The following is a 16180-nucleotide window of genomic DNA, read 5'->3' on the forward strand; positions in this document are numbered from 1 at the left end:
GTAGTGCATACACCACTACAGTTAGTGATTAATGCTTTTAGATATGAAAGCTGTAATCCTAAGCTTTCAGACAGTAGAAAGCATTAATTTCCAGCCCTTCGGGGTCTTGAGCTATCTGACCTTAAAAATATCAAGCTTACACTCGTCTTTTAACCTGGGAGAGCTGTTTTGCTTTTGGCCCAAGCCTGAAAATAATGTTACACACACCTAAGGTCACTGCAATGTCCAGTTCCTGAAAACACATAGAAGCTGACTAGATTAGTAAGCTAATGTAGGAAAAATGTGTCTGAACTGCCAGGGCCAAAGCTTTTATCTAGGCTAATGGGTATATAAATAGCAACACCCCCTTCCTTCTCCCTCCCTCCACCCCCCCATACAATGAAAAAATAGGTTCAGTGTAAATAGCACTTTTTACCTAGCAAGATTGTCTGAATATGCCAGAAGCTGGCTGATAAGTATTTGTCGCTGATTACCACAGCTACTTACAAAACTGTCACCCTCAGAAGGTTATAATTTAATATCCAGTATTGATTCATCTGCAGTGCTACTTGATTTTATAAATGTTACAGATTAGTCTTCGTGCTTTTCCTACTGGTTTTTCAGTTGGTTTTAAATTTCTAGATTGAAATTTCACTAAATAATGATGATAATGAAAACAAGCGCCTGAAGGTCAACGCTAATGCAGCATTCGCAATACTAATACTGTTGTGTTCTAGCAGTGTCCATCGCTTCAGGTTCACAGACAGCTTATGTGCTAAAAGACCTGTCATCATGGGCTGTGAAACACATGCGGTAATTGGACCTGTGTGAGAAAAATGCGTTTAGGACGTGAAACTTCTCTAGGGTATAATTTAGCAGTCATTGAGACTGCTGTTGTTCATCTTTCTAAACGATAGAAATGTAACAGAAAAACGTAGGTCGGGGAGGACCCCTAGAGGTCACCTGGGCAAACGTCCCTCTTGGAAAAGGACAAAGATCCCACTCGGGCCAAGATGCTTCATTATTTTGAGAGGAAGAGCAGGGGAAAGGAGCTTGATTGCAAGCGAAGTGTTTTATCTAAAGAAACTCTCCAAGAATTGATAGTTTTGGAAATCTGTCATGCATATTCAATACACCTTAAGTCGTGGTAACCCGGGGCTGTTCCAGGGCCATACATACAGGACACAGCAAAGAAGGGAACAGACATGGCCTCCAGGCTTATTTATTTTTGCTACAAATGTTAGGTTCCTCCAGAACAGGATAGAAAACCAGTGATGAATAGAAACTATTAGCATAGGAGGGAAAGAAATTAAGTGTTATGATGTATTAAAAACAGAGGAAAGGACTTTGGTAGCAATTTTCTAAAGAATAAATGTGTTTCCTTCACTTCTTCATTCTTTTCAACATCTTTTTTCATAGTCTCATTTTTTATGTCTTCATTTGGAGAATACTGTAGCATTTGGGCATTTAGAAATGCAGCTGTGCAATACAGAGAGACTGAACTATATAGTAACAGGAGAATAGTCAGTGATGTTACCAAGAACCAAAATGTCTCTATCCACCAGACAGGGGGAAACAGAATTTAAATCCAAATTAACACCAAGTTATCATAGTAATTAGAAGCCTTTATATGTAGATTGTGGTGGGGTTTGCCTAAACACTTCACAGATGTCTAAAACAACGGATGAAGACATAATTTAACAATTCTGTCAAAGAGATAAATTAACAATACTCTCAAAATGTACCAGTTTAGGTCGCCAATACTACAACTTTTCATCAGTTGTTAGGTTTTTTTAAGTCCCCTGGCCTTTTCTAAAATGAAAAAGCTGGTTAGGTATCAATCCGGCTGTGAAAAAGAAACCTTGTATTTCTTCTAATAGTTTATTTTGTTTAAATACCATAAAATGCAAGACACTATCCTGAGGACTTTAGGATTTTGTTTGCATGTGTGGAATGCAGTTAAGTACAGGGAGCAGGAGCTTGGAGAATACACGCGAGATAGTTTACAGCCGGACTATGGATGCAACGCTGTGTTTGTGTACACGAACACGGGCGTAGGTATTGTGGGAAAGAGGCACTGCCAAGCCCTTGCTAGCATAGCAGTAAGCCTCCCTGCAGGCTGCGTGCGCAATTCGGTTAGCTGTGCTGCACCTCGGTCTTTGCCGCTTCTCCCCAGGTGAGGAGGACGCCCAAGGCCCGCTCGCAGCTGCCATGCGCATGGGGCGCCTTGGCACACCCACCCTCACACCTGCTCCCTCCTGGGCCACCGAGCCTGCGGGGCCCGTGCCCAGGGAAGGTGAGACAGACAGGTCGGTGCCCCGAAGGCCTCGCTGGCTCCGAGCTGCCCAGGCGCTGCCTGCCGGTCCGGAGAGCGCCGGGCGTGTGACCGGCACGGGGCCGGGGCAGAAGCCGCGCTGGGAGCAGCCGCCGAGCCGAGCCGAGCCGCCGACCCCCGACCCCCCCGGGCCAGCGGGGTGGCACCGCCCACGCCCGTCGGGCCCCGCTCCCCACGGGAGGCAGCGGGAGGAAGGGAGGGAGGGAGGGAGCGAGCGGGCGTGCTGACGCGTGAGGGCGGTGCGGCGGGAGGGGCCGGCCCGGGCGGTGCTGGCGGCGGTAGGAGGAGGAGGAGGAGGAAGATGGTGGCCGCGGGAGGAGCGGCCGGCTGCTGGGCTTTCCGCCCTGCGCTGCATCGCCGCCCCCGCCGGAGCCGCCCTGCCTGCTGAGGAGGCGGCGCGGACCCGCACCAGGTGCGGAGGGGTCGCGGCCGGGAGCGGGAGGGGGGTCCGGCCGCGCCCCCGCCGCGGTGTCGGGGCGGCAGCGGGCCCGCGGGGCGGGTTCCCGGTGCGGGATGCCGGGCCTGTCCCGCCCGCAGCGGGGTGCCGGGCCGGTCCCGCCCGGCGGCTCCCGCCCGCAGCGGGGTGCGGGCGCTGCGGCGGCCTCTGTCCGGCTGAGTGGGCGTGCGCGCATCTCCGAGCCAGCGGGGCAGCTCTGCACCTGCTCCGGGCTGCGGGGAGCGGCGCCAACGCGGCCATGACCGCCTCCATCCCGGCCTCTGGCGAGGCACTGCGTGCTTTCCCTCCGCTTATTTATTCAATTTTTTTATTTGGTGGGGGTGGGGTGTGTGTAGAATAATGTCGTGTGGAGCCGTGGACCTGAAATCAGTGCGCTGGTTTCCTGTTTTTTATTTTTCCCTACGCGCACCTTTTCTGTGGTGGAAAGGAGAAATGGTGGGGGGCGGGGGCAATGTGGGGATTTCGCATCCGGCGATCGAATGGTCGCCGTCGCAGCAGGACGGTCTCAGCAGCCCCTTCCGTCGGGAGATGTTGCCGGGGTTAGCGGCCGCGTCCCGGTTTGCAGCAGGGAACCCAAGGGGGCCTGGATCTCCCCGTCCTCCCAGTGGAGCGTGCTCTCCACCCCGGGCTGGGGGGAAGGTGACATCTGCTACCATCACGTTGTGCTTTCAGGAAATGGAAGACGTCTTGATTTTTTTTATTTCATTTTTTTTTAATTTTTTTTTTTTTTTTTTCCCGGAGAAGCAGTTGGAAAACAATGATTGCCTGAATCACAGTCGTGGGTCGTGGTCAGTGCAGCCGTGTACATTTCGGCTGCTTTCTGTAAGGATCAGAGTCAATAGGAGCAGTCTACCAAGACTTGTTTTACTGCCATCATAAATCTTCTCTTTAAGAGAGATGGGGCTGTGGGTCTAGGATGGAAAACTACATCTTTTTGCTTTCTCCTGTTGTGGATTTTTCGGACTGTGGAATTGCAGTTTGGTTTAGAGAGTGCATTGCAGATCTGGCTGCTTTCATAGCTGCTGAGGAACTAGAAGGCAGAGATGTTTGCCTGACTCCGCATACATTAAGAGTGAGCTAATGTGGGTGTAGGGCAGATCAGCCATGTAGCGTTTTTCTTGTCTTTGACATGCGTCACGTTACACCAGCTAATAAGAGTACACCCAGGTGGCTGCAGTTTTGAGATGCTCTGCAGCTGTGGCCCATGGGGTCCCAAATTACATGCCAATATTCCAGTCATAGTACTCCAGGTTCTGCTGCATTGCTGTTAAATCTGGACCACCTGCACCTGCCTTTGCAGCCCATATCAGGAACAACCATGATGTCTCTTCTTCCCAAAAGGTGGTGGTGACATAGAATGTGTTTATTGTCTGTGTTCTGCCAAATCAAAAGTGAGGTGCAGGTTTGCCTTTATCTCTAGTGCTGTGGGGGAGAGGAGCAGGATAGACTGCCCAGAAGTGTGGTTCAGGAGGGAAGGAGAACAGTTACTATTGAATTCTGTGCATTCATGTGTGTTTGTACAGAAAAATTAAGTGTTGGGTGAATAATAATGGACAACCACAAGAAACTCTGAAAAAGCAGAACGTTTAGTGTTGTAGTGTACCTTAGATGAGTGTTTTGGATGTTTAATGAGTGAAATGTAAACCTTAGTGAAAGACAGCTTGGCTTCCTTGGAAAATGTGGTCTGAGATTAATATATCAATGAGCTTTTAGGCCAAACTGATTTCTACAAAGTAATGGTGGTTCAAGGTTGGCTGGGTGCTGTGAATCATGTAATTCATTGCTCTGAGTTTTGGACATTTCTAGTTGTAGCTTAAAATGATATTTCTATTTTACATTAGTGCATTATCTTCCCTTACAATAGCAAACATTCTGGCTACTATGCTGTCTTTCAACATATGCAGGGCCAGCCTATTGAAAGGCTGTCAAAAGTATTTACTGATTAGCTCTTCAGCTCAAAAATGTAAGAATGCTGGGAAGGTGATTTGGTACATCTAGGTAGATAGAAAAGATAGTTCTGGTGCATGAAGAGGGAAAAATGCCAAAGCTTTTTAGTATAACCCTGTTTGGTTACTTAATATGAAGTCCTTTATGACAAGTTTGCAATTTCATATATATTGGGAAGGGAATGCATTCTGTTTTTTTTTTTTTTTCATTTTCTTTTTTTTTTTTTAATAAATTGAATAGAATTGCCTTCATGTATTTAAAACATGGGAGCTAATGCTTTAGAAGAGATTTTATGATACGGGATGTGGTGGATCTTTGTGGATGCCAAAGTTGAGAATCTTGTAGTCCACCATCTTGTAGTCCACCATGCCCTTATTATTTTGAGGATTGTACAAATCTGAAGATTTTATTTGCTCTGTGGTAATGTAAGTAATCCATAACACTTGGAATAAAGGGAGTACTAATTTTGAGGCTAAAGTTTGTATCATCTATCTAAATGGGAACGTGGATGAGAAACCTGAACTCTTTGCATATGAGATTTGAATAGATTTTAATTTGACCAGGAGCTGGCTTATGACTTCTTTGATACCATTTTAAGCCACAGTCAAATGCAATGCTTATGTTCTTAAACTTAAAATGCCTTCAATATGAGGACTGTGTGCATCTTTGAAATGTAGATAGCATTTTGTTTTATAAGCAGTGCTTATCAGCACTACAGCCAGCAGAAAAGTCATGAGGGTAAAACAAAATGGAATCTCCTATTCAGCTTCTTGTTTTGTATTTTTAACAGGCCAGTGTGGCCAGTCATTTGCAGTGGTTTTGTTCCTTGGTTTTAGATTGTGTCAGTGTGTGGTAATGTTTATTGCAAGCAAAAGCAGGAAAAAACTAATTGTAAGTCCAGAAAATGTGGCTGAGAAAATAAACACCATGTTGCTATATGTATGTGAGTTCAGGGTTAGTAACGAAAACTAATGAACATGCTAAAAAACCAAAAAAGGAATTATAATATAAAGTTCAGAGTCTTCAAATAGACAAAATGCAGGGAAAATCAAACTGAGAGCTCAAACTTTTGACTTGTATCCCATGGCCTAGATACTTCAGATTCAGCATTTTTCCCTTGGCACGTGAATTGTCTGTTATTGATCATAGCTGCTCTGGATTTACATGAGATTATCAATTAAAAGTATCGGATATTTTTTCTTGAGATCTTAAAAAAGATTATAAAAAATATTAGAAATTTTTAATAATTAATTTTTAATTAATATTCAGTTTAATACACGTTGTCCATAGGCAGTGTGGCTTGATTAACTAAATCTTAACTTTGAACAAGATCTTATTACCCTAGGCTTAAGTGAAGCCTTGATAAATGCATTTTTAAATGTGTTTTGCTTGTTTCCTAGCAGGTGAAGTTTCCTTCTTAGTGAGAGTTCTAGCAAACAACCCTTTGCTAATTTATTTCCTACAGATTACCAGTTATACGTATCGCATAGGGGTTAAAGGTTTCTGAGAAACAGATTGATTGGTTTTTCTTCACAATAATGATTGATTTGGTAAGTCGGCTGCTAAGAGCAGTGTGATAGTATTTTTCTGTTTCCACTGCACACACCAATGTTCTGCCAAAAATCTGCATGTTTGTTGCTTTACTGAAGGGGCCTAGGGAAGCATCTTTATTTGCTGCTTTCACAAATGCAGGCATGTGATGATAATGTCTGTCCTAATTCTGAAGAAATAAATACAAAAGCAGTACAATGGGTGCATGACAGCTGTGGATGGCAGAGAACTTAGCTGAAGATACTCCAGAGCCATAAGAACGTGTGTTTTCACACTAAACCCTTTCTGCTAGAAACCATCCATGACATGAGAGGAGGAATGAAAGTGCAATTCTGTTTCTAGGGAGTTCTGTTTCTATGGAGATGCTGCTAGGCAGGTGGCATCTCACCTGGTCTGTTATGTCTCCTGTGGTGATTTCTGTCTAATTAAAAATATGTACTGGGAGAAGTTTCCATCACCCACGAGCCTGTGTAAGTAGCTGTCTGTGGATAAGCTTTGAACATCATCGGGGAAGCTGTAATAAATGTATTAGAAGTATTTAAAACAATATCTAGTCTGCATGAGGTAAACCACATTGGGAGCCTCTGTTTTTCCTATCACGTAGCAAAAGGAGGAGATGCCCTTTGATGTTCTCCAATTAAAATAAAAAATTCAGAATGTTTAAGTTTTATTTTTTTTAGCCATATACTTTCCCCTTTGTGTTTTCCAGCCTGTTCTTGGGCTGTTTGGTCCATCAGATCTTGTTCACAAGCCAGCAATTAAGAATTGTGCCTTTTCTTTCTGATAAGCGCTTCCATAAATGCTATTTCCTTAAGAAGATGACCACCTTTTCACCCATCTGAGAAAAATGTAATTGTAGGGAGTGAGAGACTTCATTAAAATCTGTGAGTTAGTCACAACTGGGCAACACATACCTGGAATTTAGGCTGAATCCTTTTGGTGGTAGTTCCTTTTCCAACTGATTTTCAGAGCTTTTTCAAACTCTTCTGAACCTTTTTTGTATATCAGAAACATGCCTGCTGAATTTAATTTTCAAACTCTGAACTCAAAAGTTGAACACAGGTCAGAAAAAGCACAAGAACAGCAGAGCCATGGAGGCTACAAAACTTGCTCATTTTGGCGAAGCTCATTTGAGTACCCTACACTGACTCACTTTTGCCTTATTTTTTCCATTTTGGGGATGCATGTCAGGGTGAGAAATGCCTTTCTGTATGTATGTATGTGGTTAAGGTGTTCATTCAATATCTAGTATTTATTGCTTTTGATTTGATTAAGCATTTTCATTTCTCTGCAAGAATTTTCACTTCTGTACCTAAGACAATAGCTTTCTGATCGTTCTTCTTGTGGTGGTCATTCTGATTTGAGTTTTTTCTTAATGAACATGCTTTCTCAAAACTTGGATGAACAGGAACTTACGATCTGGATAAAAGGAAGGAGGAAGAAAAATGAAAGAACATAATGCAAGTTTTTAAACATACACAACTGTGACTTGGTTTTCCTAATATATGCTTAAGTTTTACTTGTGGATTTAAAAAATTTTATTAATTCTGATGTGTAAGTTGCAGTTCATGCCAGCAGTTTTAGTGTTACCATGTATTTGTGTAGTGTCTGTTCAGATGGGACTTTGATCATATTTGAAATCTTGGTGCTTTGGAAGTCTTGAATGTGACTCTTTAGAGTAAATAAAATTAAATTGGGAAAAACATTTTTAAAAGAAGATCTGAGACCAAAAAAGCTCTTACCAGAGTCAGGTGAAGAAGCATGGAGTAAAAGCTCTCGCTCCAGGCTTTTCTCAGGCTAGAATCAGCAGAATGCTTTAACTAATACTTCAAATCCAAAAAACAGGCAAAACCAGTAGGTTTTTTATATGTTACTGTCCCAGGGAAATGTTAGGAGGGTGGGTACTGCCTCCACTGTTGGAAGAGGAGATTAGTATGTTGTTGTATGGTGTGTGGGGAGCTGAGGTTTTTCCCCTTCTCTTTTCTTAACAGCTTTCTCACACCAGCTTTTTTGTGATCACAGAGTAATTTGAATTGGAAAGGATCCCTGGATGCCATCTGATCTAAGCTCTGCTCAAACCAAGTGACTGAGACAAGGGCTGCACATGCCATGTTTGTAACTCTTGGCTTAATCAGGGCAGGAGACTCTCAAGATGGAGTGCTGTGCCTCTCATGGGTATCCAATACCAGCTTGTGCAGCAGGTTTTGCTAGAGTCCTGGTGGGATGGGGTATGACTGCTGGACAGAGACCTTCCTCCAACCTGCCCTCATCCTCTGCCGAAGAAGCTGCCCTGCAGAAAGCTGCTTGCCTTGCTGCTGGCATTTGTGGCAGCAGGAGTGTTGGGGTGAAGGGCATGTACCATGTGATGGTAATGGTGGTCTCCTCCTGTTGAGTGCTGGTTTTTAAGTCCTTCTTACCACTACCATTCCCCTTAGGAAAGCACTGAAATACAGGTGTGTTTGCTGTATTAGCCAATTCAATGACCTCAAATTTTTTTTTTTCAGATGGTCGAGATGGAGGAAATTATTGCTCACTAGTTTAGAAACTTATGTTCTTGGTGTGAATTTATTTTGCAGCGGTTTCAGAATTAGAGCACTGTTTTTAAGAAATGGAAGATTTATTAAACATCATTCCTAGCGTGTATGTGCAATGCAGTCACATTTAACTTAATGAGAAAAATCTCTCCCACTAAGAAGGCTGTGGTGAGCTGACAGAAATTTGTATTGAATAGGCCTTGGTGCAACACCAGCTTTTAGTTTTGTAATTCCATTGGATTTTTAGTGGACATTTTACGTACCCTTTCCCCAAACTTGGTGTGTATTTCTGATATTCACAGCTGTTCTGTATTCATCTTTTGTCTTGGAGTGGTAAATAAGGATGAACTCAGGGTTCTGCTCTTGCTTAACAATTATCATTCCTTGCTGATAAATGATTAATGTAATCCACTTATGAGATTGCCACTGCATCATTCAGATTTTGGCATCTTAATTTTATTTCATAACAATGAGAAAATCCCAAAGTCCTCAAAATCTTCCTCTTGTGGGACCAAGCTGCAAGGTGCATGGGAGGAAGATGTTTGAGCTTGATGCCTTCTTGGCAGGGAGATGGGCATTAGCCCAAGGGGACAGTGCTGTACTTCATAATATTGACTCTGCATTAGCTTCAGCATCCAGGCTTTAGACTTTTAATTGCAGCCTCCTGATGGTTAGTCTGACTGCTTAGCCCTAGTTCAAAGTCATGTCCAAGTCAGGCAGTTCTAATGCTTTGTATTTTCAGTGTGAGACCCTTTGGCCCATACCGATTCTAGTTGCAGTTAAAGTTGAGTGTGGACTTAACAAATCCTTACATATCTTTCTATTTCTTTACCTTAGTGAACTGTAAAGATTGCATGTCTTTATTTCAGCTGAGGTTAAGCTGCTTTTGAATGCAAATTTAAAGGCTACATGAAACATTTATATTTAAGAGTAACACAGGCTTAATGCTTTGATCAACAATATTTCAAACATATTTGGATTAAAATCAAACTACACTATTAAAAAAAACCAACTCTGGTATTTCTTGTTAGCTACAGACTTGGTTATTTCTGGATTTAAAGTCAAAATAACGCAGCTTCTTAAGCAAAATTTTTTTGTGTCGAAGAAAGCCAAGTAAGTAAGCTGGAAAGAGAAGAGAAGAATATATTGCTTAGGATGTGTATGTGTAATTTTTTTTAAAATATAAAATATTCTCAGTAATGTATTGGATTACCCATTGGGTTATATTGGTTATCCAGGTGACATGGAGCATCAGCTGATATCTTCCATCAGCTCTGGGTATGTCAGTGCCTGTGTCACTGGTGTCTCGTTGTTAGCCATCATTGACCAAGGACAGTGGCATTTAGCATTTCCTAAAGGAGATCTGGTTCCCTGTCAGATCCCCTTCAGGATAAATTGCTTCCTAATAGCAAGTAGAATGTCATCATGGAAATACAGTTGTTTGAAAACTAAGTACTAGAAGCACAATTGCAGCTTGTATATAGTTAACATTCATAAAGTAGATTTTCAGAAAAGTAGAAAGGTCCCTACTTCAAAACTTGATTGACTTTTGGTGATTCTCTGGGAATTAAAAGTGGAGTGAACAACCTTTTTGTGCATGGAGCAAATACAATTTTTATATGTCACATTACTGGTGTGTAAATTCATATTTTATTGAACATACATTTTCTTCAGCCACTTTATCCATGAAGATAATGACTAGAGGTTCAAATATTTTTTTTTTTCCTTCTAGTGTGTGACTGGTTGAAGCCTGGACAGTTCATGACTCAGTTTTGATCTTCAGTATCAAATCTGTGTTATGATCTTGTAAGCAGTGGCATCCTCAGGCACTGTAGTGCAAGTTCATATATGTACACCAGGTATGATATGGATAGCAGAATAGCATGAACAACAGTAAGGTAGGAGTTCCTTTTTTGCATTAAGAAACAGAACGTCATTTGTATGTGAAAGAAAGGGTTTTAGCTGCTTGCCCCAGAACCTTGTGTTTTCAAATAGCAGTGTGTAAAACAGTAATTTTAGGGCCATTGGCCATTTGAAAGACTAAAGGTTATGTATACTTTTTTAGGTATTTTACACCTGAAAACCAGAGGGTGAAATTACAAGGAAGGGATTCACAGGATGGGATAGTCATAGGATCGGACTAATTCAGTTTCTTGTGATGGAAGGAAGAGTATCATATTTTTTTCAGTCAGTTAAAATAATTCCAAAAGCAATCTGAAATTTTAGTAATCATATGAACTGTAAATACTGAAGGATAATACACAAAAAGCCTTGCTCTTCTTCTGTTTTTGTAATATTCTGTGTCTGTGTTATTATGCTCAGTGTATCAAAAAATCAGGCACATACCTCCTACCTTAAAGACTAACCTCCTCCAATCATGTGCAAATCCATAGTCACTTTATTTACTCTGCCTGTTGAAGACTCCCTCTCTCCAGTGTATGACAGGAATCCCATGACTTCATTTCTTTTTGCAGTATCTCACACAATTGCTACAGTGTAGTAGTGTACAAACCTTGTCTGTGTTAACTTTTCAGATGTAGTGAGGTACGGAGCAGTGTGTGCAGTCCAGGTAAAACTTACCCCTTGGGGCATATTTCACTGGCCTTCACCGGCCACCTGTGTCCATTCATGCTCACATGGGAAGACATTATTGCCAGTGCAAAGCCATCACATCTTTGAAATGTGAGGAGGTGTTGTACTGTGAGTTACCTATAATTGTTTGCATATAGTTTGAACAGCCTGTGATACTGGGGGTTTTAGGAAGGAGGGCTGTGGTTACAGAGAAAAGTTGCTCAGTGTGAAGTATTCTGCAGCCTCATGGAAAACCCTTCTGTTTTCCACTGGTGCCACCTGATGAGGAAGAGGCCTTGCCCCATTCTTATGTCTGGTCTGCTTGGACATCAATCAGTAGCATATGTGAGTTCATAGTGGGGAAAATGTGGGAAACAGGAGTCTAGTTGGTTTTTGTTTTCCCCCTCTAGGAAGACAAATTGGGATGTTGAAAGTGCAAAAAAGATCAGTTGCGTTCTCTGGCAGTGTGCAGGGAGCTTGAGGCTGGCCACAGAAGCAGGTTATTTAGGAAAAAAAAGAGATTTGACTGAGACTTCCGGTGTGTGTAGTTCATGTTCACCTGGTCAGACTTCACGAAGCCTTGCAAGCACTGTGGCTTTTCTTATCAAGTCCAAATTTTAGCATTATTTTTGACTGAAGTTATTGGTACAGTGATTACACTTCGGCGGGGAAGTGATCATCAACATAGGTTTTCCATGTTGATTCCTGTCCCTACTCTTAAAAGTTACATCCTAGTTGGAGAAGAGGAGTGGGGAAGGGAAGAGATTTGTGTAAGTGGAGCATCCCTCTGGTGCAATTTGATGACACAGCCTGTTGGTGTGTTGTTGCTTGCTGTAACCAAGGCAATGCCAAATACGTAACAAGGATTTAGCATACAATGTAAAAAGCACCTGCTGTTGTGCCTGAATTACATATTCAGACTGCTGTAATTTCTGAAGTCTGTTTATTCTTGCATACTTGTTTGTTAAATGAATATTTTGAAGACACTTGAAGAACCAATGACCACTGCTGTTCTAAAACAACATTCATGAAATAGGAACTTTTTTTAACTAAGAGGAAGGAATCTCCCGAAAGGTGTCTGACATGCTTTCATTATCCAAAGAGCAAATCTTCTGGCTGCAGTCCTGCCAGAAGAGAAGATGTACAGGCCAACATATTAAGCTTCCAGCGTATAAATCTGGAAGCTATTTTCTGCTAAGGTGAGACTAAAACTTTTGAAGTCTAGGCTTTTGTTCTGTTGCTCATCAGCTGTGATAGGCTTCCCTCACAGGCAGTATTTTGTGAATGCTGTTGTAGTGGCTCCCAAGTATGCTCTTGCTGATAGTTATAGCCTACCAAATGAGCACTGACACAGGGAACTGATGGGATTTTTGACACTTTTGGGTGTGAGGAGGCATTTAAGTGTCAGAAACAAACATGGAGTGAAACTACACCAGTTTTGGTACGTGTTTTATGAAATGGCAGCGGTATTGTTAGAAATTTTAACCTGGGGACTCAGGGTGGTAGCAATGCCTTCCTTTTTTGTTTCCAGTATTATCTTTATGATCACAGCTTCTTCAGTCTCAGACCCAGGGACCTCAGAGGAAACCTTCTTCTATGCTAGTTATAATGGTATTTTCCTGTTCCTGATTGTAGAATGTAAAAATCGCACTCCTCCTTCTAAGGCATAGCATTGTCACCATTCAGCTCCATTTCCATGGCATTTGTGACAAGTGGAACATAATCTCATGTATATACTGTATTTTGCATCTGGTGTGTTTTGTTTATGTGAATAGTTTTGCTGTAGGTACTTTGTATTTTACATGCCTTTGAATTGTTTGTGGTGGAGATTTAGTAATCCTTCTTTTTCTCTTCTCTCCCATTTGTATCTGGTTTGTAAGTAAGGTAATGTTTTCTATTTGTTCTTCTTTGTCCTGAGGAGATTAATTCTTCTGGCTCTAAATGTAGCCCTGTTCACGACTTCACAGTACGTGTGGTGTATTTTCCAAGAAAAAACAATGGTATAATATATGGATGGATTTTTATATGCAAGGGATCAAGGTTAGAAAAAAGCCTTTGCAAAGGATCTGGTGAACCTCTGTTGGAGGTTTGGGGAGAGAATTGCATTTAATCTAAAAGCATATTTTTCAGAAAAAAACACCACCTTTAGCTGTTGAAGAGTATTGGACAGTCATGACAGGGTTAGCGGCAGTATGTTAGAGACAGATGCTTGACTATTCTGAACATGGAAATAGCTCGGCAGTCTGCAGTTTGGAGCCACTGGCCTAGAGCATCTAAATAAATCTTTGTTATGTAATACTTGATAGTGGGTGGTGACCATTATGCATAGCTCTGATATATCAGACTCAGGGAAAGTCTTTCCTTTTTCTGTGGCCTTGTGAACTTATGGTCAAAGTAAGAAATTTTTCTCAGTTTTATATTTGCCTCTTTTGATTAATACTAAATATATTGTTGGGATGCTATCTCTGTGTACGTGAATAAAGTGGCATTTGGTTTTCTTCTGCTTTGCTGGTTAAGGTGCTTAGTGAATTACAGGAACAGAAGACCTCATTGTGCCTGGCATGGACAGTTTCTCTTGTTCATGTCTGCATATCAAGTGAATGGCACTTCGGTAGCATCTGATCAGCAAATGAAGTTATGCTGCTGTTGCTGCTGTGATTCTACACTACTTTACGTGAGGGTTTGGCTGGTTTATTCAATTTAGTAGGAACAAATGCATTCCTCTATTCTTTCTCCATTTTACCTGGTAAACCTTACCCTGTCAAAGAAAGAGCTACGTTAATTTTGGGCAGAAATTGGGTAGTCTACCCTGTGAAAATGACGTTTTGTTTCTAAATTTAAAAAGGTGGGGCTTTTTTCCTTCAATTCTTTATATTTGAGGCATGACAAAAGTCCAAAGCTTTTGATAAAAGCTTGTGAGAAAAAGGTTTCACTCTGCAAAATATTTTACCTGTTTGAAGAGAGTGAACAAGGAGTACAAGAACTGATTTAAGAGTAATGAGAATCTTGATGGCAAGTTTCTAGCGTTGAAGCATGTCTTGATATTGAAGCTCTTTGCTTTAAATGCACTTAAAAACTTTTGAACTCTGCCTAAGTTTTGTGCATTTTACAGCTTAGGTTGCTTGTCTTGTACAAATAAAACAAAGATGTTCACAGGGCAGGAATGATGCTTAATAATTTGAGGAACAAAATGTTATCTCCTTTTTGTTAGTGAAGAGGAATAATCTTACCTTGTAACCATGAAAAACCCTGGTAGAAACAGTCTGAATCAAAGCTATGTATGCTGAGGAGGATTTAACTGTGAATGATATGGTGAGATAGAGAAAGAACTAAGCATTGGAAAAAAAACATCTCAACACTGATGTCTGCCAGACTGTGAAATAATCTCCCAGGGAGAGAGAGAAGATATATGTTCAGAGTGAATACTCAGTGGTGCAAGGGCTTCAGCAATACTGCAGAGAGCAACCCTCAGCTTGAACAACCTCTTTCAGAGGGATTTTCACGTAGTTTGTTTTTTACAATCCAGGATGAATTTATCCTTGAAACTTATTTGAGCAGCTTTTCTTTTCTTCTTTTATTTGTCACTAGATGTAGTTTTCTGATTTTTTTTTTCCCATGAGGACAGCAATTTGATGATGTGGTAAATTATTTTGAGCTTTATTTTTGTCCTTGAAGCAGCATTCCATGACTCTTTCACTTGTCAACTTTTTTAGGATCATCTTTCAAGTTTGAGTAAAATATAATAGAGTTTGGGAATGTACCGTATCTGTTTGGTCTTATAAAGCAAGATAAGGTGATTGTAGTGTAATTGCATATGGTTATGCTTTGTAGCGATTTTTTGTACTCGTCTGCAGCTGATTGGAATGTTTTAGCAAGGATCCCCTGTACCAGTGGATTTACCTTTGATGTAATTTCACAGTTTGTGCCACTTGCCTTTCCTTCTTCAAAAATGCAGGGGAAGTAAAACCTGTAAAAAAATCAGGTTTCATGTGTAAGGACCAGATGGATTCACAGTGAGTGGCAGAGGGAGTGCAATCAAATGCTGGGTATAAAAGAGTTTAGACAAAAATAGTAAAAATTAGGCAAACGCTCTCAATGAAATAATGGCCAACATGGGAAGAGGGTTAGTTAATTTATTTGAAAATGTTGAAGCAGAGATGGATGTTTCAGGGTAAAAAGTGTTGGAAAAAAATAATTGTAAATGTTGTGAGTAACTGTAATAGTATTGATGAATTAGCACAAAGGCTTCTAGGGAATAGGTTTGGAAAATTCTTATGGGATTTGGGAGTTAGTATAGTGTAACAAAACTCTTTTAAATCCTGATTGTTAGATTTTCTTTCCAAGGAGAATGTAATTTCTAGCTGAAGTGTCTTTGACTGCCACAGCTACCTTTCGGAAGAAGGTGCTGTGTGTTTGTATAGAAAATGTTTTTATGAAAAGGTGAAATAGATATTTTGGTTGCAATATGCCTTGAGCTATTTTAGAACATTTCTCTTTTCTTCCCCATTGGAGCTTCAAGCAGTGCCACTGTAACCCAGAGGATTCTTACTGTTGCTTCTCTCCAAATCTTTTTTTCTGTGCTGTTAAAATCTGATGTTGTAGAAATGTTTGTTAGTAGTAGAAGAATTAACAACATGATTTCTGTATTGCTGTAATCATCCTGACTTTCATTTTCCATGTTACCCGTCGCTGTAATACCTCCCACATACAAAGCAGTGCTGCCTGTTGCAGGACCACAACTTGCAGCAGACCGAAAGGCAATAATCAGGCATCAAGGCTGTCTCCGTTGAGTGAGTGCTGAAGTTT

The 16180-nt window shown here is 41.2% G+C and overlaps 1 protein-coding gene across 1 annotated transcript in view; it reads left to right on the forward strand.

The window, feature by feature from the left end:
• Positions 1 to 2597: 2597 nt before the first annotated feature.
• The window catches only part of APBA1 (amyloid beta precursor protein binding family A member 1), an 80680-nt gene continuing 67097 nt past the window's right edge, over positions 2598 to 16180 (forward strand). The window contains exon 1 of the mRNA XM_059493162.1: positions 2598 to 2726. The gene's annotated coding sequence lies outside the window, so the exon portion shown is untranslated. The remainder of the gene's footprint in view (positions 2727 to 16180) is intronic.

This window comes from Ammospiza nelsoni, chromosome Z (genome assembly GCF_027579445.1).
Source record: "Ammospiza nelsoni isolate bAmmNel1 chromosome Z, bAmmNel1.pri, whole genome shotgun sequence".
NCBI lineage: Eukaryota > Metazoa > Chordata > Aves > Passeriformes > Passerellidae > Ammospiza > Ammospiza nelsoni.